Here is a 24,537-nt window from a genome sequence, read left to right on the forward strand (position 1 = left end):
TTCAGATGCTTGCAAATTGAGCAGGAGGCTGGACTAGAAGACCTCTAAGGCCCCTCCCAGCTCTATTCTGTTCTGTTCCGTTCCATTCCACTCTATTCTATTCCTATTCTATTTTCTATTCTATATTCTATTCTATTTTATTCCATTCTACTCTATTCCTATTTATTTTCTATTCTATTGTATCCTATCCTATCCTATATTCTATTCTATTTTTATTCTATTCTATATTCTATTCTATTCTACTCCACTCCTATTTATTTTCTATTCTATCCTATTCTATCATATCCTATATCCTATCCTGCTCTATTTTTTATTCTATTCTACTCCACTCTACTTCTATTTATTTTCTATTCTATTCTATCCCATTTTCTATTCTATTCTATATTTTATTCTATTCTATATTCTATTGTTCTATTCCACTCTATTCTATTCCTATTTATTTTCTAATCTATTCTATTCTGCCCTATTCTATTCTATATTCTATTCTATATTCTATATTTTATTCTACTCTAATCTATTGTATTCCTATTTATTTTCTAAGCTATTCCATTCTATATTTTATTCTACTCTGTTCTATTCTACTCTATTCCTATTTATTTTCTAAGCTATTCTATTCTATCCTATTTTCTATTCTATATTCTATTCTATTTTCTATTCTATTCTATTCCATTCTACTCTATTCCTATTTATTTTCTATTCTATTGTATCCTATCCTATTCTATATTCTATTCTATTTTTATTCTATTCTATATTGTATTCTATTCTACTCCACTCCTATTTATTTTCTATTCTATCCTATTCTATCCTATCCTATATCCTATCCTGCTCTATTTTTTATTCTATTCTATAGTATATTCTATTCTACTCCACTCTACTTCTATTTATTTTCTATTCTATTCTATCCTATTTTCTATTCTATATTTTATTCTATTTTATATTCTATTGTTCTATTCCACTCTACTCTATTCCTATTTATTTTCTAATCTATTCTATTCTGTCCTATTCTATTTTGTATTCTATTCTATATTCTATTCCAGTGTTTTTCAACCAGTGTGCCGTGGCACACTAGTGTGCCGCGAGACATGGTCAGGTGTGCCACGAAGCTCAGAGAGAAAGAAAGCAAGAGAGAAAGAAAGCAAGAGAGAGAGAGAAAGAAAGAGAGCTAAAGAGAGAGAGACAGAGACAGAGACCAAGAGAGAGAAAGAAAGAAAGAGAGAGAGAGAGAAAAAAGAGAGATAAAGAGATAGAGAGAAAGAGAGAGAAAGAAAGCAAGAGAGAGAGAAAGAGAGGGAGGTAGGGAGGGAGAGAGAAAGAGAGCAAAAAAGAGAGGAAGGAAGGAAGAGAACGAAAGAGGGATGGAGAGAGAAAGAAAGAGGAAGGAAGGGAGAGAAAGAGGGAGGGAGAAAGAAATAGAGTGAAGGGGAGGAAGAGAGAGAGAGAGAATTTTTTTGTCCAAAGTTTTTTAGCCGCCCCCCCCCCCGCTCAATGTGCCCAAGGGTTTCGTAAATGTAAAAAATGTGCCGCGGCTCAAAAAAGGTTGAAAATCACTGTTCTATTCTATATTTTATTCTACTCTAATCTATTGTATTCCTCTATTCCTATTTATTTTCTAAGCTATTCCATTCTATATTTTATTCTATTCTGTTGTATTCTACTCTATTCCTATTTATTTTCTAAGCTATTCTATTCTATTCTATCCTATTCTATTTTCTATTCTATATTCTATTCTATTTTCTATTATATTCTATATTTTATTCTATTCTATTATTTTCTGTTTTCTATTCTATTCTATTTTCTATTATATATTCTATTCTATTTTCTATTCTATTCTACTCTACTCCTATTTGTTTTGTAATCTATTCTATCCTCTTCTATTTTCTATTCTATATTGTATTCGATTCTACAACCGTTGCTGTGTCTTTGGGGGGTCAGATGATCCCCTTTCACAACCGTCCGATAAAGCAAAGTCAACGGAGAAGCTAGATTCATTTAGCAGCTGTGTCACTATCTTAACAACCGCAGTGGTTCATTTAACACCGGTGGCAAGAAAGATCGTAAAATGGGCACAAAACTCACTTAACAACTGTTTTAACTTAGCAACAGAAAATGTGGGGGCTGAATTGCGGTTGTAAGTCAAGGATCCCCACCTGCAGCCAGTTCTTCGTGTCTGCCTTGCCTGTTCACATCTTAATTCCCGGAAAGAGATACGATGTCCCTGACCCCTGGCTGAAGTCCATCCCTTTCTCTTCTGCAGCTGAAGGTCAGATGTGGTTGCAGATGTTGTTTTGCTAAAGCCGAGGCAGGCAGGGAGCACAGGCCTATTTTCAAAACCCTCCAGCTCCTATTTGCCAAGAGAGACCTCAGTTCCACTTCGGTTGTGCTCCCTCCCATTGGCCAACCAACCCCCTGGGCTACAAGCCGCCTCCCATCCTCCAGCCAAAAGAGCTAATACAATCCTGGGTTGCATAAACAGAGTCACAGAATCAACATCACGTGAAGCATTAATACCGCTTTACAAAACCCTAATAAGGCCATACCTGGAGTATTACGTCCAATCTTGGTCACCATGCTACAAAAAACCTGTTGAGCCTTTGGAAAAAGTGCACAAAAGAGCAATTAAGATGATTAAAGGCCTGGAGACTAAAATATATGAAGAATGGTTGCAGGATTTAGGTTTGGCTACTCCAATGTTTCTTAATTATTTTCTGTTACCAAATCCCCACCACACACCCTGGAAGAAATAAACTCTCCGCTGGGACAATTGTTTGCAATATTCAGCACATTTCCACTGAAAACCCTCAAGCGGTTTATCAGCATGATTGGGGTGTAATGTGTTTAAGTGATGCCTTAATTTATTTGGCTTCATGCTGTCTGCTGCCAACATTTTTGGACATAGTCAACATACCAATCTTTCCTCGTCTCCCTCTATAGTCACAGTGAAGCCAAGCACTACCCACGCTCCCTTCATCATATTTCCTTGTCTTAGCTTTCGGGAGACTTCCATTTGTCTCATGATGTCCGTCTCCCTCCTCCTTTCTTTTCATCCCTGTTAAATATTTTTCCATGGTGCCTCTTAAGGGCTTGTTATCTGCAATTCATATCTCCTGCTCTGTGATGTGTGCTATTGTTCAGTGCAAAAAAATTCTCACTCCTTGTGGCAAAAAAAGCCCGTTCCCCAGGGTCACCTGCGTCCCCCTTGGCATCACTCCATGTCCCCTGCCCCCACTATTTGAGAAACACTGGGCTAGTCTAAAGAAAAGAAGGACTAGGAGGAACATGATATTTTTATAGAATCTGAGTGGCTGCCACAAAGAGGAATTTATTTTCCAAAGCACCAGAGGACAGGACAAGAAATGATGGATGGAAACTAATCAAGGAGAGAAGCAACATGCAATTAAGCAGAAACTTCCTAATAATGAGGATAATCAATCATTGGAACAACTTGCCTTCAGACATTGTGGGTGCTCCATCACTGGAGCTTTTAAAGAAAATACTGGAGAGCTATTTGTCTGAAAGGTAGAGGGTCTCCTAACTCAGTGTTTCCCAACCTTGGCCACTTGAAGATATCTGGACTTCAACTCCCAGAATTCTGGGAGTTGAAGTCCAAATATCTTCAAGTTGCCAAGGTTGGAAAACACTGTCCTGAGTAGTGGGTTGGATTAGAAGACCTTCTAGGTCCTTTCCAGCACTATTCTGATTGATGGATCTCTTGCTATTATTATTATTATTATTATTATTATTATTATTATTATTATTATTATTATTATTATTATTATTATTATGTCAGTACAACACAGCAAACAAGATCACTATGCTGGATTTCGTATTTCATCACCAGTCGGGCTCTTCCCAAGCACCTAGGACTGTGTGATGTAGCGGCGAATTATGTTTGCCGATCCCAGTAAAGCGGCCTTTTGCAACTGACAGATGGAGATTTTGTCAATTCCGATGGTTTTCAATTATTATTATTATTATTATTATATTATTATTATTATTATTATTATTATTATTATTATTATTATTTATTAGATTTGCATGCCGGCCCTATCCGTAGACTAGGGGCGGCTCACAACAATAATATACTAGACATTTTAATATCAAGCAATTAGTTTCAACAGCAAGACTTTTATTATACAACCAAATGTGAGTTGTAGTGGTTCTTTCACACACACACATCAATGTTATACTAAACCTTGGATGAAAAAGCCAAATAATGTTATGCTTGTAATAGTGACATCCTAAATTATACTTAATACCTATAGAATTCTTTCCTCCTCTCTCTTCTCAGTACTCTCTAAGCTATCTAAATAATAGAAAGTTAATATTCTTTAATCATATTAGATACGCATCACTCTACTAAAATAATACAATGCAGCCAGATTTAAAATACCATAACAAAAAGCAAAGAAAATTCACTAGGTAGCTTTAATAGGATTGGCAGCCCAGCCATCTACATTTGGGGAGGAGGTCACAAAGACTTCCGACAGAAATCTCGCCCCCACCCCTCATCATTCCAGGTTTTTGGCCACTGGCTGGTTTGGAGGGGAGGCAGACAAGGACAGGATATGTTCAAGGCCACTAATTTTAGTTGCCATGGAAGAAAAGGAGGGGAAGCAGGGATGGCCACTATGAAGAACATTTGCAGGAACTGGGCATGGCTAGTTGAATGAAAAGAAGGACCAGGGGAGACATGATAGCAGCCTTTCAATATCTCAGCGGTTGGCACAAAGACGAGGGAGTCAACCTATTCTCCAAAGCACCTGAGGCTAGAACAAGAAGCAATGCGTGGAAACTAAACAAGGGGAGAAGTAACTTAGAACTAAGGAGAAATTTCCTGACAGTCAGCACGGTTGATAAGTGAAACAGCTTGCCTCCTGAAGTTCTGAATGCTCCAACACTGGAAGTTTTTAAGCAGATCTTGGATAACCATCTGTCTGAAGTAGTGTAGGGTTTCCTGCCAAAGCAGGGTGTTGTACTAGAAGACCTCCAAGGTCCCTTCCAACTCTGTTGTTCTTGTTTGTTTGTTTGTTTGTTTATTTGTTTATTTATTAGATTTGTATGCCGCCCCTCATAACAACAATATACAATACAAATCCAATGATTAAAAGCAAAACAATTAAAATCCTTGATATAAAAACAATCATACATCCCAAACAAACCATACATAAAACAGGACGGCCGAGGGGAATCAATTCTGGGAGTTAAAGTCCCCAAGTCTTAAAGTTCCCAAGTTTGAAGACCTCTGACCTCGAGCCTACTGAGATTCGATCAGCAGAAACTGCTGGCAGCCGGTGAGTCAACAGAAGTAGGGCTGCACTCTAACCACTGTGCACACAAGTCTTGATTCCAGAGCTCTTGCCACTGGCTGGGTTGGAGTGGGGGCTTCAAAGAGAGGATAGCTGGAGGATTAGCAAACATTTTCCAACCGCCAGCTTGGTCCAGTAGTTAGACCAGGTGTCTCCAACTTTAGCAACTTTAAGACTTTTGGACTTCAACTCCCAGAATCCCTCAGCTAGCAAAGTTGTGAATTCTAATCCCACCTTAGACATGAAAGCCTTTGGGCCAGTCTTCCGCTTTCAATCCAACCCGCCTCACAGGGTTGTTGTCCCAGGGAAAATAGGAGGAGGAAGGGGCATTAGACATTTTCACTGCCTTATTATAAAAAGTTGAGACGAAAACATTAAATATAACATATATGTTGACATATTTATATGTTTTTATAAGTGTTTTCCCCTTGCTAGGCTGAGAGAGAGGGACTGACTCAGGAATCACAAAAGGTGATCCCATGATCCTGGAACAGAGCAAAGGTCATAAATATACTGCTCAAAAAAATAAAGGGAACACTAGTAAAATACACTAATAAAAAACTCTAGTGAATACTAGTAAAGTCTTAATAATAATGTTACATGCTTTTTTTCTTTTTCTTTGTGCATTACTTGTATTATACTGTACTGTTTCCTTTTCTTGTTTTCTTGTTTTGGTCTTTTTGGTTTCCTGTTACATGTGTTTATCTTATTGTTATTTTTTGTCCTTATGTTTGTTTTGAAAACTCATAATAAAAATTAATAATAAATAATAATAAATGGAACACTTAAAACAACACAATATAACTCCAAGTAAATCAAACTTCTGTGAAATCTGTCCACCTAGGAAGCAACAGTGATTGGCAATCAACTTCACATGCTGTTGTGCACAGTCACCTTTGTACAGAACAAAGTATTCAGTGAGAATATTTCATTCATCAGATAGAGGATGTGTTATTTGAGGGTTCCCTTTATTTTTTTGGAGCAGTGTATGAACCAGTTGTCAAACATCTGAATTTTTGCCACCTAATCGTGAAAATTGGTCATAAATCGCTTTTTTCGCTGCTGTTGAAACTTTGAATAGTCACTTAATGTAGTTTTTCCCAACCTTGGCCACTTGAAGATATCTGGACTTCAACTCCCAGAATTCCCCAGCCAGCATTCGCTGGCTGGGGAATTCTGGGAGTTGAAGTCTAAATATCTTCAAGTGACCAAGGTTGGGAAACACTGATTTAATGAACTGTTGTAAGTGGAGGGCTACATATATATGTAGCATATACTGTACTGTATAAGTTCCTGTCTTTGCTGCCAACCCACCAGCACAACCAAGAAGCAAGAAACGCTTAACTCAGTTTATACCAGGCACCGTTGCCAGGAAACAGCTGAGCTGGAGCATACATTTCTATAGTGCATTTAATGAAAGCTTTGTCCCAACATCATGTCACTTTCCTGGTGTTCAGCATTAATTAGCTGCTGCTGCTACCTTCCTCTTAGCAATATTTCATTAGCTTATATAACAGCTTGTTCACGCTTCGCCTTAAGTAAAAATGCAATTTCTTTTTGGCTCGGCAGAAAATGAAAAAAACAAACCCAGCTGTTGTGTTTTGTAAGCCACAGGTTTTGGCACTCTGTTGCCTGTGAAGCAGGCTGCCTTGGCTTGTTTAAACATAGCATGAGTTTATGGGATGTATGAGCCAATGGATCGAATCCACTTTTTCCTTTCCTTCCCCTTTTTCTTTCTTTCTCTTTCTTTCCTTCCTTCCTCCTTTTTCTCTCTTTTCCTCTTTCTTTCTTTTTCTCTTTTTCCTCTTTCTTTCTTCCCCCCTCTCTTTTTCCTCCCTCCCTTCCTTCCTTCCTTGCTTCTTTTTCTTTCTCTTTTTCCTTTCTTTCTTTTTCTCTCTTTCTTCTTTCTTTCTCTCTCTCTCTCTCTCATCTTTCTCTTTCTTTTTCTCTCCTCTCCCCTCTTTCTCTCTCTTTCCCCTACTTACTTGCCTGTCTGCCTTTCTACCTCTCTCCATCACAGGGGGATTCAGAATTGTAAGAGATAGCAGTGATCTGGCAAATCTTGGACTGGTGTGAAGGGAGAGAAAGAGGTTTTCGGTGAAGGCAAGGGCGAGGCCCTCTGGCAATCTACCTGCTTACCTTTCCATTGTAATCAAAGATATCTGTTGATGCCAATAGGTTTGGGGCTTCTAAACCCTTTGTTGATTTGGGCTTTATTTAAAATGCCTGAGTATTGATTGGCTTTGTTTTGATCCTTCAGTTAGTCTGCATTTCATTTTGATTAGCTGCCTTGGATGAAAAAGCAAATAAATATATTAAAATGAGATGTTCAGCTATATGAATACTGTATAGTAAATAAATGCACACAACATTAATACAAAAATGTTGGGAGCAAGCTTCACGATACCGACTTTCCAAAAGGGGCTAATACTGTTCTTGGATGTGCCCCCACCTGAAGAAGCCAACTGCTTATCCTGACCCTAAAGAGCTTATCTCAGTCCCCCCCCACCTTTGCTTACTTCTCTTTCTTCCCGTCCAAACTCCAGCAGCATTTTTCTCATTCTTTAGCTGTAATTTCATGGGAAGGAAAGTCTGGGTGGGCTTGGAAAGGGAGAAAAAGAGGGACAACTTCAGGCAGCTGTTGGCATTTGAAGAATCGAAAGACCCTTTGGTATTTCCCCGAGAGGGGCGGCATACAAATCTAAATAATAATAATAATAATAATAATAATAATAATAATAATAATAATAATAATAATAATTATTATTATTATTATTATTATTATTATTATTATTATTATTTCAAGTGGGGTCTGGGGTTGGAAGGCTTGTCTTAAGCCAAAGATTGCACGGAATGATTTTAAAACACACAAATACACACACACACACACACACACATATATAAATGAAGATAGTTACGAGTAAAAAGGAGAAAGAAATATGTACATGTTAACCTTACTTCAAATATGACTTATATAGAAACTAACAAATACCGTGTTAATAGCCAGCAGATCACACAACAACATATATCACCTCTGCATATAATAATAATAATAATAATAATAATAATAATAATAATAATTTATTAGATTTGTATGCCACCCCTCTCCGAGGACTAAGAGCGGCTCACATATTTAGATATATATACTGTATATATATTATTCTGAATAAAAGTATCTTACTGCATAATAACTATGCATTTACAAATTAACAATTCACTAATTGCATAAATGTACTTAGGAACAGTTCGCTAAAATATGCGAGTCAACAGAAACAGTTGACTAATAGCGTTATTTTCTTTTTCCGTCCTTTTTCCTTCTTTATCTCTCTTTTCTTTTCTTTTTCTCTTCTTTTTTTCCCCTTTCCCCTTTTTCTTTATTTTCTTCTCTCTTTTCTTTCTTTTTCCCTTTATCATGGATAAATACAGTTTAGGCTTCTGTGATAAGACAACTATGTAACTAAATAAGAACAAACCATAATAAATATACTTAGTTGATATAAAATAAATAAAGATGAAAGAATGGTAAACTGTTGAAATGTAAGCCTAAAAACCTCAACCAATGTCAAACATGTTTGTCAATTTTGTTTGTTTTAATTGCTCAATAAAGTTTATTTATATATACAGTATATATATAAAATAAAACTAGGATCTGCATCATAGTATCTTAATTGTAATAAATAAACAAACTGAAAACTTGGATAAGGTTATAACAAACAACCCTAAATGGATACTTGTTGATTAACAAGTAGTTACAGTATATGAAACTATTTTCTATTACATTGCATAAGCTAAAAGAATACAAAAAAGCAAAGCATAAAGATACAAAAGGCCAAAGGAAAAGTAGATCATAAGTAAAAACATTGTGAAAGGTAATTTTGGTAACATTCACTCTTGCCTTCCATTCTCTTCCCCAGTCATTACACATAATTTCAATATTTATGTGATGGTTTTATTACTTAATATTAAACATTTGAGATTTTTGCTTATGACTGCTTGTAATTTTGTTTGTTGTTTTAAATTAGACTCTTTTTCTAAAAGCCATATTCCAAATTTCTGAATATGCCTTGCAGGGAAATGCACTCTATATAAAGGGAGTTTTTCTTGTTTATATTTGCTTAAATTTTTATTCTGAATATATGTTATCAGTTTTGTTATTGTTACTCCAATTTTGCACTGTTGGCACAATGTGATTTTTCCAATGCTATCATTCTTGCCATTGTCAGCATATAAGTAAAAAGTATCAAACTTAAAAAAAAAATGAAGACAGGAATAACAGAATAAAAACAGAGGTGGAAGGAATCTTGTAGCTCTTCCAGCCGAACCCTTGGGTCAAGGCAGAAGAGCTTATCATCCCAGGCAAATGATTTGTCCTGTCTGTTATTGAAAACCTCCAGCAATGGAGCTCCTGATTAATTATTCCACTGATTAATTGTTCTCACTGTCGGGAAATTTCTCCTTATTTCCCTCTTTAACGATCTGTTGTACAAATGATTGTAAGTCGAGGACTACAATCCTCAACTGATCTGAGGTTGAGCATTGTGGGGCTTCCTAGATTCGCCCACGTCTCGGCAACACTCCGCAGCCTGCACTGGCTGCCGATTAGTTTCCGGTCACAATGGCATCGGACCAGAATACCTTCGGAACCGTCTTCTGCCGCACGAAAACCAGAGGCCGATAAGGTCCCACAGAGTCGGCCTTCTCCGGGTCCCATCGACTAAGCAATGTCGTCTGGTGGGACCACGGGAAGAGTCTTCTCTGTGGCGGCCCCGGCCCTCTGGAATCAACTCCCCCCGGAGATTAGAACTGCCCTCACCCTCCTTGCTTTTCATAAGTTACTGAAGACCCACCTATGTTGCCAGGCATGGGGCAGTTGAGGTACCCCCAGGCTAATATATTTTATGTATGGTATGACTGAGTTGTATGGTTTTAATGATGTGGGTTTTTAGATGTTTTTAAGTATTGGATTTGTTACATTGCTTATCACTGTTGTGAACCGCTCTGAGTCTTCAGAGAGGGGTGGCATACAAATCTAATAAATTATTAAATTGTTATTATTATTCTCCCCAAACAATTTCAGCGAATTGAAGATTGCCATCAGATGTGGTGCTGGCTGATGGTTTGGCTCACAGGTGAAATTCAAAATTTCCTCCCTCCCCACCGTGTCATTAGGGTTTTCTCCATGTTGGCCATAGAGCCAAAGGATCTCACACAGAAACATCCCAAGGGTGTGTTTTGGTTGACCTCTATAAAGCCAGCATAGACTCTATGAGCTGCATCCAAAGGTGCAAATCACAGTGCTTCATTTTGGCAAAATCATCCATGCCCAGCCTAAGCCCTAAGCCAGTGATGGCGAACCTTTTTTTCCTTGCGTGCCAAAAGAGTGTATGTGCACGCTATTGCACATGCGTGAGTGCCCACACACATCATTCAATGCCCGGGGAGGGCGAAAACTGCTTCCTCCACCCCCAGGAGGCCCTCTGGAGGCTGGAAACAGCTTGTTTCCCAACTGCTGGTAAGCCCAATAAGCTTGTTTTTCACCCTCCCTAGGCTCCAAAGGCTTCCCTGGAGCCTGGAGAGGGTAAAAACGCCCTCCCCATCTCCCTGGAGGCTCTCTGGAAGCCAAAAACGCCCTTCCAGAGCCTCTGTGTGAGCCAAAAATCATCTGGCCAGCACACACATGAACGTTGGAGCTGAGCTAGGGCAACAGCTCGCATGCCAGCAGATATGGCTCCGCGTTCCACATGTGGCGCCCGTGCCATAGGTTCAACCTAAGTGTCCTAAGCTATCAAATGCTCAAATGTCTCTAAAGATACTTTGTTTAACTCTGGATTTACTAACCTTTTTCCTTCTTTATCCCAAACTGTTAATTAGAAAGTCCTTCTTTAAATGTCTCTCTTCTGACTGAGTAATGAGTTGGTGTGTGGTTACACAAACCAACAAACAAACCCCCACAATTTTTACTCAATTTGGGTTGGTGAAGCCAGCTTTGGGAAGCACAAACTGGTTTTCAAGACACCTGAAAGACCATTAGATATCAGTTCACTTTGATTCTAAAAATATGTGCTGCTCAAAATTCTGCATACAGCCCTGTACTGTCCTCCTAGCTTAGTGACACATCTCTACCACACTTAAATCTGTTAATTTCATTCAAACTTTTGGTTTTTTTTTAATTAATGGGAGGCTAGAATATTATTGTGCATCAATTTACAGATTAATTTCAGATTGACAAGAGCTGGAAGGGACCTCGTAGACCCCATTTTTTCACTGCCATTGCAACTGTGAAAGGTCACTAAGTGAACTGTTGTTAAGTCCATGACTGCACGCATGGCACCCGGGCATTGCCAGAGACATCGCCCAGCGCAGCTCCATGGCCAGCCAAAGTCTGTGATGCAAACACCTGGGTGGCAGCCAAGTCAGGTTTGCTGGCATGCAGAACGTCTGGGCTTCTATCCTGATCTTCCTGCTCCGAGTCTTTTGCGTTCTCCAAATGTTCAGGGCAGGTGCAGATAAATATCAGGTACTTCTTGACTTATAATTGACTCAGCTGATTACGATTGCAGGTTTGTATAGCGCAGAAGTCTTCAAACTGGGCAACTTTGAGACTTGTGGACTTCAACTCCTAGAATTGAAGTCCATAACCTTTAAAGTTGCCAAGTTTTAGGAGCCCTGATAAAGGCAAGTTATTAAGTGACTAGACCTAATGTTTTTTGTTGTGGCGGTAGTTAAATTAACACCATGGTCATTAAGTAAATCCATTGTTTGTTATTGGACTTTCCCCCCCAGAAACTGCAAGTAAGAGTCAAAAGTCAAAAACAGGGCCGTAAAAATATTGACTGACCCCTCGTATCATGGACATAAACTGTTTCAACTTCTACCCTCAAAACGTCGCTACAGAGCCCTGCACGCCAAGACAACTAGACCCAAGAACAGTTCCCCCCCGAATGCCATCACTCTGCTAAACAAATAATTCCCTCAACACTGTCAAACTATTTACTAAGTCTGCACTACTATTACTACTAGTTTTTTCTCATCATTCCTATCACTCATTTCCTCCCACTTAGGACTGTATCCTTAAGATTTTTATTAATATTGATTGTTTCCTGATTGCTTATTTGACCCCTATGACCATCATTAAGTGTTGTAACTCCTGATTCTAGACAAATGTATCTTTTCTTTTAGGTACACTGAGAGCATCTGCACCAAAGACAAATTCCCTCTGTTTCCAACAACACTTGCCCAATAAAGGATTCTATTCTGTTCTGTTCTGTTCTATTTCTATTCTATTCTGACTTATTCTGGCTTATCTGTACTGTATGACCCTCATTATGTACACTGAGAGCCAATGCACCAAAGACAAATTCCTTGTGGGTCCCATCACACTTGGCCAATAAAGAATTCATAGTAAAGAGAATTACTATTTGATAACGCATCAGTAAGGTTGGTGTTTGCACAAACTTGGAAAAAGGAAAATATACCAAATGAAGAAATGGTGATTAGGAAAATGCTAGATTGTACTAAGTTAAGCAAGTTAACATATGAATTACAGAATAAACAAAATAAAGACTACTACACGGTTTGGGGGAAATTATATAGTTGGATAGAAAAGAAAAAAGAATTGAATTAACGTCTAAGAAAAAGAATCATTGAAAACAGAATTGTAACATATTAAGATGATTCACTTTGTATATTTGAAAGTTTGTATGTCTTGTTTTGTTTTTTCATTATTAAAATAAATAAAAATATTTTTTAAAGAATTCTGCTCTGCTCAGCTCTGCTCTATTCTATTCTATTCTATTCTATTCTATTCTATTCTAAGAACCGATTTCCATAAACACTATTGTAAATCCTGATCACAGGACTGGAAAATGTTGCAAAGAGTTGTAAATGCAGTCTTGTTGCTGAGCACTGACAAAGCAGATCCCTGACTGCTGGGTGGCTCCTACCTGGTAACTTTGGAATTGGGATGTATGCAGTTTTTTTGGGGGGGTAGGGGTGATGTTTGTGTCCATTGCAACTTTGAACAGTCACAAATTGAGGACCACCTGTATATAATGGTGAAATGAGCATCTTGGATCACATGGCTGGCTCAGGAATTCTGGGAGTTGAAGTCCACAGAAGAGGTTTTCAAAAAATGATGCATAAACCTGCTTTCCCCAGCCTGTCCCTTCCCACAGTGTTGGACTGCAACTCCCATCACTCATCACTCCCATCACACCTTGAAGGATATCTGGTATGAAAAAGCAAGCATAAACAAAGTCAAAAATGAATCTTGACGCTCAGTGAAGGGCTACAAAACTTTTTTACTACCACACTGTGGTACTTATTTTGTGGGTGTGACTTGCCAACCATGTGACCAGGTGGGAGTGGCTTGACAATCATGTGACTTGGGGATGGCTTAAAGGTCATGTGACTGGCTTAAAGGTGGCCAACGTGACGTCACTCACATCAAGGGTTTGGGTTAGGTTGCCTGGCCTCTCCTCGCCTCAGAGAGATACAATTTTCCTCTCTATTTACTATTACTGAACATCCAAAATATACTCATTAATTCTATGTATACATGCCATAAGTGTGCATATATATTAGACTCAGGCACACAAAAATATACATTATCTACTATATAAATTGTATGTGTGCACACAGCTCTTCTAAAATTATACACATTCAACCTCATTTACGGCGATAGGAAAAACATACCCAGAGCCCAGAAGGGGGAAAAGAAAAAAAATCAAAGTTTTTCTACCGGTTCTGCGTACCTGACGGTACCCATAGGAGCCCCTCATTGTTGATGCTTCAATCCGCAGGAGCAGGGAAGGCAGATGTGACAAGGATTTGGGGGTGGAAACTGGCTGAACTGGAGAGGCCCCAGAGAGGACTGGATTCTCTGGATTCTTAAGGCAGGAGCCACCTAAGTGAACGTGCAAATGTTGAAATAATCCAAGCCTCCAGGCCTCTCTATGGGAGCCTCGGGCAGTCCTGTTTTAATCCTGCATTACAAGGAATCCTCCTCGACTTCTAAGCACCAGGAAGCCCCAAATTTCTGCCGCTGTGCAAGACAGCTGCTACGTGAGTGAAGAAGACTATCGAGACTGCCAATCCCTGGAAGGGAGAAGGGTGAGACATAGTCGTTTCATTGCTATGACAGGCAGTCCTCAACGTACGACGGAGTTTCGGTGTTATATGGGCGTACCAAGGTAAACCCGTAACAGCTAGCGTGGCTGCATTCTGGACTATCTGAGTCTCCGAACACTCTTCAAGGGTCGCCCCATGTAGAGCGCATTGCAGTAATCAAGACGGGAGGTGATGAGCGCCTTAGTATGGAGAGCCTCCTGGTCTAAATAGGGTCACAACTGGTAAACCAGACAAACCCGGTCAAAGGTCCCCCTGGCCACAGCCAAGAGGTGGTACTCGAGGCTCAGCTGTGGATCCAAGTTACAGACCTTGTCTGAGGGGGTCAAAGTCTCCCCCCCCCAAGAGCAATGGATGAACAGATGGAGCAGTCATTCGGAGGAAATGCCCACAGCCACTCGGTCTTGTCTGGGTTGAGCTTGAACTTGTTGGCGGCCATCCAGACCTTCACAGCTTCCAGGCACTGGCACATCACATCCGCCGCTTTACTGAAGTAGCATGAGGTGGAGATGTACACTGATGATATCTCACCTCATGCCATCAGATGATCTCACCTAGACTTATCATCTCAGAGGATGTGCCAGACTCTGGGAATCTGTTGTCCTCCAGGTCTTCCCTAGTGCAAGACCCAACCAGAAAGAAGGCCATCAGGTCTAACAAGCTGAATTCTCATGAAATCCTAAAGTAGAAGCCCAGTTCAACTTCTTGCCCTCTGCAGCAGTGACCAAATGGTCCTGTGGGAGGGATCCCATGGGGGGTGGGGGTTGCTGCTGGCATCCACATCCAAGCCAACCCAGCAATGTGTGGCTATAAAAGCCGGGCAGAGAGGCAACTGGGGGTGGCAGATGGAAGGTGGTTTGTGTTCATTTGGGAAACTCAAACAACCAGAAGCAACCTAAAACAAACAGAAGACTTAACTGTTCCCCAGAAGGAGAACTCACAAAGAGGAGTAGTGGAAGAACAGGAGTTGCAGAATTGGGGAAGGGTGATGTAGTAAACTATAGGAGCACAATGGCTCCGTGGTTAAAGATGCTGAGTTTGTCAGCTAAGAAGCGGATAGCCCTGCAATTCAAGGTGAGCTCCCATACCTTGCCCCAGCTCCTTGCAGTTTGAAAGCATATACATGCAAGTAAATAAACAGGTACCACTTTGTGTGGCAGATAACAGCCAGTGCGCCTTTGGCATATAGCCATTTTGGGTACATGAGCACGGAAATAATGCCCAGAAAGTAATGCACCACATTTTTTTCTTCAACAATTATTTATTGCACACAATGAAACTTACACACAAGAAAGAAGGATGTTTCTTCTACACTCCCTATTTTTCCACGTAATCTGTCCTGTTCTAGGACCTTCCTCCAACAAGACACAAGAGCGTGTATGCCCTGTCGGTACCACTCCTTGTTCTGGTCATGAAGCCTTGGAGCTCTGCTGGACCATTGTCTAATGGCCTCCCCCTCTGTGCCCAGTGACTAACTGTACTTCTGTCAACTGCAGATTCTCCATCAACTGTACACAAACATTTGTGAATGTTCCCAACAGTTTCTTTCTCGGCAGTGAAAAATTCAGTGACACACTGCTTGTAACGTACATCACTTACACTTACAGTTTGAAACACGGCTGCAGCTACACTATCTGTCTGAAGAAGTGAAAAATTTACACAGTTTATCATAGATTAACAGGTATCACTTTGGGTGGGAGGTAACAGCCAATGTGCCTTTGGCTTATAGCCATGTTGGTTACATTGACCACGGAAATATCTTCGGACAATTCTGGCTTGCTTGGCCAAAAAATGGAGATGAGCACCACCACCTTGAATTGGACACCACTGGACAGAGAAACCTTTACCTTTGATACAGTAAACAGTGAGTATTTGTGGCTGTGTTGCCTAATGTCCAGGTGGGGTTTTGCTGACTCTTTGAGACTTTGGAGCCCAAGGCCAACGCAACTCTCTATTCCTGTCCTGCTCTTGCCGCCCAATGATGTTCTCATCCATTTAACCCACAAATCTCATTGATGGTAGCCAACCAATCCACTTTCCGCATTTATCTTCCTACCTATCCTAGAAGGGAGACATTACAGGTAGTTCTTGGCTTACAACAGCTCATTTAGTGACCATTCAGAAGTTACAATGGAACTGAAAAAAAGATGAGCATTTTCTCACATTTAACAATCATTGCAGCATCCCCAGGATCACATGGTCAAAATTTGGACGCCTGACAAGTGACTCATATTTAAGACAGTTGCAACATCCCATGGCCACCTGACCTTTTGTGATCTTCTGACAAGCAAAATCAAAGGGAGGCCAAATTCATTTAACAACCGCAGGGATTTTTTATTATTATTATTATTATTATTATTATTATTATTATTAGTAGTAGTAGTAGTAGTAGTAGTAGTAGTAGTAGTAGCAGTAATTAGATTTGTATGCTGCCCCTCTCCGAAGACTCGGAGCGTCAACAATACACAATAGAAATGCAATGATTAAAAACAGAATAGTTAAAACCCTTGATTTAAAAACAATCATACATCCCAAACAAACCATACATACAAAGGAACGGCCAAGGGGAATCAATTTCCCCATGCCTGGTGGCAGAGGTGGGTTTTTAGGAGTTTGCGAAAGGCAAGGAGGGTGGGGGCAGTCGTAATCTGCGGGGGGAGTTGATTCCAGAGGACCGGGGCTGCCACAGAGAAGGCTCTTCCCCTGGGTCCCACCAAACGGCATTGTTTTGTCGACGGGACCCGGAGAAGGCCAACTCTGTGGGACCTAATCGGTCGCTGGGATTCGTGTGGCAGAAGGCAGTCCCAAAGGTATTCTGGTACGATGCCATGAAGAGCATGTAACAACTGTGACAATAAAGATCGTAAAAAAATCATTTTACCAGCTGACTCACTTAATAGTTTTGTGCTCAACTGTACAAACTAAAACATACCCACCAATTGACTTCAAACACACAAACATCCGCGTCCCACATCATGAATGTAAATTTCTTGACATTTTAATCTCAATTTTCCTGCCAGGAGCAGCACAGATGACTTTCTGAGTCACCAATTTTTGATCCTCAGCCTCACAAAGCAGACTATCTAATGAGCTTCCCAGCTAAGTGACTAAGTTTTTTCTCTAGGCCTCTTTCGCCTTTGTTCTCGCTCATTTCAATCCACAGGTCAACAAGCTCGCTAAATGCCAACGCATCACCTTTCCTGTCTGTGATGGGGAGATGCCAAAGTAAAGATTTAGAAAGGACTGGGATGGCAGTGATCTCGGGCATTCTCCTTTGAAATCTTGTCTTTTCCTACTGCGAGCAAACAGAAGTCTTGCCAGGATCACGTGAGGTGACCTGCAATTCTAAACAACAGTCCGTTTGCTTCTACTGGCAACTGGAGGTGACTTGCTTAAACCCGGTTACAACACTGTATTAATGTTAGAGCAAAAGAGAGGTGGGCTGCTAAGGTGGAACAGTGACGTGTGCTCGCTCCCGTGGCTCTGAGTGCTAGTGGAGTCCAGTGCAATCCTGCTACTGCACCTGGGCCATGGTTGCACCTGCGTGTCCGTGTACAATGTCACTACCTGCCCAGGTGCAGTAGCAGAATTGCGCTGGACTCTGGTAGCACTCAGAGCCACAGGAACGAGCACACATCACCGTTCCACCTTAGCAGCCCACCTTTGGCAAAATAATGCTAATGTTTGCCTCCGGTACCCACCAGATTCCATGTTCCACCCCTGACCTTTCCTTAAAAATTCTTTTAATTAAAAATGTAAACAGGAAACTTGCTATGAACCAATTCATTGGCACCAAATTCATTGGCACCAAAGCTCTATTTATTTGTAGCAAACTGTTTAATTTCCCCCCAAACCCCACTATAAATGGCCTAAAGCATCTTGGGTGTCTAGTTCACCTTCTGATAAATGGGTTTTGTAAGTAAACTATGGCAGCCATTTTGTGACTGCACCCACATGTCCCACAATGTCAGCTGGGAGAAAATGCAAACACATGCATATTATTGTGACATTAAAGTCCTGGGTAATGGTTTAGTAGGTTCGCATGAACATTGTAATTTATTCGGCACAGATGCACCCTGCTTACATTCGTGTGTGTTTGCGTCTGTGTGTATTTGTGAGTCACGAGGGTCTAAGCATGGAGCCTGAGCAGCCCAGATTGGTTTAGCAATTCTCACCCAAACTGAGAGCCTAAAATTGAATCTTTTTGGGCCTCTTCTTACAAAATGAAAAAAAACCCAGCTAGCTGAAAAGACATCCATTAAAAAATATGTGAGAGTTAGAATAAATCTATGCGTTTGCATAAACAAACCCATTTAAAAAGTCATTTTCATTCAGCGAAGCAAGTGCAAAAACGCTGAGGTCATTTTGGAAGAGGTCCAGTTTCCTAATCATCCCATATCCCCACGCATCCCTCGTCCTACCACGTTCCAACTGTAGTAACACACACACACACACACAAAAAACCTCTCCGCCACAGCCCTACTCCTTCTGCCACCAACCCTTGTGGAGGGGGCTTTTCCACACTCCCAACCCGTAGAAAATCTAGAAACAACAAATTGAGCTCTGCATGTTTTTAACACTCTTTCTCAGAATACCCAGCTTTTCCTGGAGACAGGCTTTCTACCCTTAAAAACACACCCAGAGCACTGTGAGTCAGTGTATGTGTGTGTGTGTCTGTGTGTACACACACACACCTGAGCATATGCCTGTTTTCTCTGTCTGTCAATAGAAGAAGCAAGCAAGCAGCACAAAATCTCAAGCAATCTGTTTCTACTTCCAAAATTATGCACCTATGTAAATAGCAGAGGACTTTCTGGGTTGGACAAGTGGCAAATGTTTTTCTTAAGGGATTCCGATGGAGAGAGGGAACATCCAATTGAGAAGTGATTTTACCTGTTTTGTGGAGGGGTTTGTGCTGGCTGGAGAATTCTGGGAGGCGAAGTCCGCAAGTCTTAAAGTTGCCAAGTTTGGGGACCCCTGCTTTGATTTGATCTGGGACCAGTGATTAGGGAGAATGTTTGGGATGATGGGGAATGGGAGCCGCAGTAAATTTTCTATAAGGCTTTTGGAATTTCAATCCTGTCTTTCTCGTTACTGTTTGCACTTTTTTAATGGTTTGTTTGTTTCTTTGCTTGATTGATTTAGATTTAGATACCACATGATTCTTGACAAATGTATCTTTTTCTTCTATGTACACTGAGAGCATATGCACCAAAGACAAATTCCTTGTGTGTCCAATCACACTTGGCCAATAAAAGAATTCCATTCTATTCTATTTAGATTTAGATACCACATGATTTTTGACAAATGTATCTTTTTCTTTTATGTACACTGAGAGCATATACACCAAAGACAAATTCCTTGTGTGTCCAATCACACTTGGCCAATAAAGAATTCAATTTTATTCTATTTAGATTTAGATGCTGCCCAACTCCTGAAGGACTCTAGGCGGCTTCCAACAAGATAGAAAACATTTAAATGCAATGTAAAACTTAAAATTTAATCTCATTGGAACGAGCTAAAATATTCATTAAAAAACAAAACCACACAGACAACCAGAGGACCTGAAGTGTTAGCAAAAGCTCTTATGGTCCTTTTGCTGTTTCTACTTCGTTGGGTTTAAACTGCTGTTGCTTCAGACGGAACACTTTAGGAAAAAGTGTGGAGTGCACATTGGAACATCACAAATGCATGTCCAGCATTTTGTTCCTGGGATGGGGCGGGGGGGATGCTGAGAGACCAGAGGAAGAAGCAGGAGACCAACCGACCTTTCGGCATTCAAGTTAAACTTAATAGAATAAAATTACAGAGTTGGAAGGGACCTCGGAGGTCCTGTAGTCCAGCCCCCTGCTCAAGCAAGAGACCTTACACTATCCCAGAAAAACGGATGCCCTTTTTTAATGAAACTTTCCAACGATGGAGCACCCCCAACTCATGGAGTAAAATCTCTGCAACCCACTTTTGAGCTCCAGTGTCAATTCCAGCTTCTCAAGTGAAGATGCCAGGGGTGCGTGGGACTTCAGTACATGGTCAAAAAAGTCAAGATGGTGGCTGCCATGGTTCAATTGAAGTGCAGCCTGATTTTTATTATTTTTCTATCGATTTATTTCTGATTTAGACATGTGCACAGACACACTCCACTGCATTGCAATTTATTCATTGTTTGCTTATATTCCTAATAAAATATAACCAATAGCAAGCAATTGCACATACTTAAACTATTTCTTTTTCACTAGCAAATCCCATTTGAAGGGATCAACACCCAAATCAAAGAACTATCAATTCCCACAATCAAATGGAAAGCAATATCGTAACCGAAGAACTGCTAAGGAGAAAAACTGCATCCCACTAACATGGACAAGGCAAGTTACTGTACACAAACAGTGAGCAAACCTCACCCCCACTGGCACTGACGAGATGACCTAGCTGGGTACTGAAACGTCTGAAAGCAAATGATCGAGTTGAGAGAGCCCCAAGGAACCCACTGATCTTCATTTTCCAAGGATGCATTTTGATGTAATCTAAGGACATTCTCAATAGAAGGGTCTTAACCATATAATTTGTCCCATGATGGATTACAATTGAGCCTTGAAAGGCATCACTTATGTGGACCTTCACTTGCTAACAATGGTATCGTGGAAGCTTGGCATAATTTAAACTGTAGAATCTCCTTGGACTCTATTAGGGTAGACAATTTTTTTTCAGATTGAATTGCTTGAATTAGTTTGCATCCTCAATTCTGCCCCTACAACTACCTCCAGAAGTTGTGGATGTTCCAACCAAGGAAGTTTTCAAGAAGAGATTGGACAACCATGGTGTTGTGGTTGGCTCTGGTCCAGCTCCTGCCCCAAGGAATATGGAGGTGGATGCAGGGGAAACATCAACATGTCATAGGCCTGTTTTATTGCCGACAGAGGCAGGTAATGCAGTTTCCTCGAAGAAGAAGGTGGGGGTGACTTGGAAGAGGGGGGCTTGGCACACAGCCCAGGAAGCCAATCTCCATTATCTTCTGTCGATTTGGATGATGAAGTGTTAGACCCACGCATGCACAGAATTATGCATAGAAAAGACCAATTGCAGAAATATTACAGGAGATAAGAGAGGCCACCTGTGTTTGGGTGGGGCTCCAGTAATTAGAGCTGCTGAGATAAATAGCAGCGTGTTGGTTTGGCCATTGTGGAAGATTATGTGATCGTTGTTCTTCAGGACTGTGCCTTGCTCTTTCTGGACTTTGTTGATTTTTCACGACTTTGAAACCAAAGCAGAGCAAAGTGTGTGTGTGTGTTTCATTCGTGGAAGAAGGAGGACCGTGATGGTTCTTCACAGCTGCTAGCTAAGTACTTAAAGACTGATTAAGGGGATTGTACAGACTACCAGGTTGTTTTGGGACAAGTGCTCTTTGCAATACAAAAAGGATGCTTTGTTTCTTTTGAATTTTGTGATAAAGAACATTGTTTTTGAACTTTCAAGCATGTGTGTCTGAAATTTGGACCCTTGAATTTTCAGGAGACTCATACCATAGAGCCAGGCAGAACACATGGGATAGGGCAGGAGTAGGCAAAGTTGGCTCTTCTATGTCATGTGGACTTCAATGCTAGCTCAGGAAATCTGGGAGTTGAAGTCCACATGTCATAGAAGAACCAACTTTGCCTAGCCCTGGAGTAAGGTCTCCTGCTTGAGTGTGGGAGGTTGGACTAGAAGACCTCCAAGGTCCTTCTGTTATTTTATTCATCGATGACTTCAATAAATGGCCAGAGTTTACTGGTGCTATATTATTCTGTAACTATACATCACAGTAAAACTAGACGTCTACGTCTGTTTGTACTTGCCCATGTCACGTGTGTAAATTCATTGGGGAAGTCAATGACACTAGAACGGTTACTGGAACAAGAAGAAAGAGCAAGCAAAGAACACAATTGGCTTCATACCATCAAAGCTGATGCAAAGATGAACAACCAACCACTGAAACGAGTTGATAGCATGGAAAAGCACTTGACTATAAACTCACCAAGAATCCGACACGGCTAAATGGTTTTAAAAACAACAACATCACAATACACACAGTCGGTTGACAATTCTGATCTTAACATATCTGAAAGGCAACAGTGGCTCTTCCCGAAAAATCTTTGCAAAGAATCCATTGTGAGAAGATGAGAATTCCAGCAACATTTGTATCAATCCCTGTCCCCAAAAGGAATCCTTAAAAAAACCTAAAACATCCTGGTGCTTGGTGATTATTTTTTAATTGAAAATGTGATTTAGCAGATCAGTTTAAATTGGATTTTTTTTAAAAATCATGACTTCTTAAACATAATGTCACCGATGGAAATGACCAAAGATGAGTAAAGAAAACTAGAGCTTTGTATTCTTGATAAAATTGCTTATGTTTCTCTCTTTTCTTGCAAGTAGCTGGTTGGCCTCGTTTAAAATGCAGCCAAGGATAATTAGTGGCAAACTTTGTTTTGGCTGAAGATGAAGGAGTCTCATTGGGCAGATTTCACTCATATTTTCCCATAATTATCATCCCATCAAGAGTGAATCCAAAGCAACATCTTGAGCTCAATCCTAACAAGGGCAACCAGTTTCACCCATTGTATAACTGGCACTGCAACTTTTGCACATGACCCTGAAAATGTACAGAAAACCAGATGCTGAGAACCATCATCCCAAAAGTGAACAGAGTTTGCCCGCAATACTGCATCCTAACCACCACAGCTCTTGCCGACTGCATCATTGAGCAGGTAATAGAAGTGTCATCCTTACAGCAAATGAAAAAAAAGAAAGAAAAGCATTTTCAAGCATATTCAGATATAACTCACATTAACAGCCATTCTCTTTAAAAACCATCCAAATTTATGAAAGCACCGGAAAAAGAAGTGATGTAGGCCTGGTCCTTGTACTTAGGACCATCACAGTGTCCCAAAATCATGTGATCCATTTTGGGCACTTGGTGATCCGTTTATATTTATGATGGCTACAGCATCCTAGGCTCGTGCGATCACCCACCTGCAGCCCATCCAGTCAGCTTCCCACAATCAAAGTCAAATTAGATTCACTTAACAACTGGCTTAAGAACTGCAACAAAAAGGTTGTAAAAGCAGGCACAAGTCAATTAATTAATTTATATTTTTTAATATGAACTTCTTGTAAAATATTTATTTGTGATTTTTGTTTCTTGAGTTTAGTCAATATTTGATTTCTTTTTTTTTGATTATTCAATCCATTAACATTGACTGGAAAAATTTTCAAGTCGTGTGTCATCTTTATTTATAGTATTTTTTGGTTTCTTTCGGTTCACGCAGTCTAGTATCTAAGACCAATTCTTGTTGGACCTGTGGTTGTTTCTTTTTAACTTCTTGTGTTTTTCCCCTTTCTCCACCAGTGGCCCCCCTTTCTTCTTCTTTGCTCTTAAGTTCTATCTGAAGTTGATCAATCTTGTCCAATCCGCTTTGTACAAAAAGGGCTCTTGCTTGGTCCACACTCTCTATCTTCACTTTCATTGCTTGTCAAGTTAAGGTGAGACCTTCTGGCACCAACCATCGAAAAACAATATTCTTTTTAATTAAAACACTTGTGAGGAAGTAATATTCTCTTTGGCTTTCTCTTACCCTCTTGGGAACTTGTTTCAAAATCGTGATATCTTTCCCTTTATGTTTCCAGGTCTGGTTTCTTGCCTGTCTTAAGATATCGTCTTTAATTATTCTTCTTGCAAACTTAAATGTGTACTTCTCTTGGTAAGTTGTGCCATCTTACATATCCTGTCTTACATATCCTGTTTGAACTCTATAAACTTCGTCTATTTCTCTTATCAGTTCTCCTGGATCAGCTTGTAAGATTTCACCTATTACTTCTGCCATTTTTGCTGATAAATCTTCATCCGTTTCTTCTTCGATATTTTGAAATCTCAAGCCATGTGATGCGGATTGGAGTTCAAGGTTGGTTATTGCTTCGTCGAAGCCTCTGCAGGCTGCATAGTTGTGTTCTTAATATTCTTCTACCTTCTGTCCCATGTCTTAGATTTTTTCTTCTGTTGCTTTTATTCTTTTTTCGTTCTCTTGTAAATTTTGTTGTATTGCTTTCATATTTCCGTCCATTTTACTCATAC

At 40.2% G+C, this 24,537-nt stretch overlaps 1 protein-coding gene across 1 annotated transcript in view; it reads right to left on the reverse strand.

The window, feature by feature from the left end:
- Nucleotides 1–24,537, reverse strand: part of SLC16A2 (solute carrier family 16 member 2) — a 107,694-nt gene that overhangs the window by 76,830 nt on the left and 6,327 nt on the right. The window lies entirely within an intron of this gene.

The sequence above is a fragment of the Erythrolamprus reginae genome, chromosome 8, assembly GCF_031021105.1.
Source record: "Erythrolamprus reginae isolate rEryReg1 chromosome 8, rEryReg1.hap1, whole genome shotgun sequence".
NCBI lineage: Eukaryota > Metazoa > Chordata > Lepidosauria > Squamata > Dipsadidae > Erythrolamprus > Erythrolamprus reginae.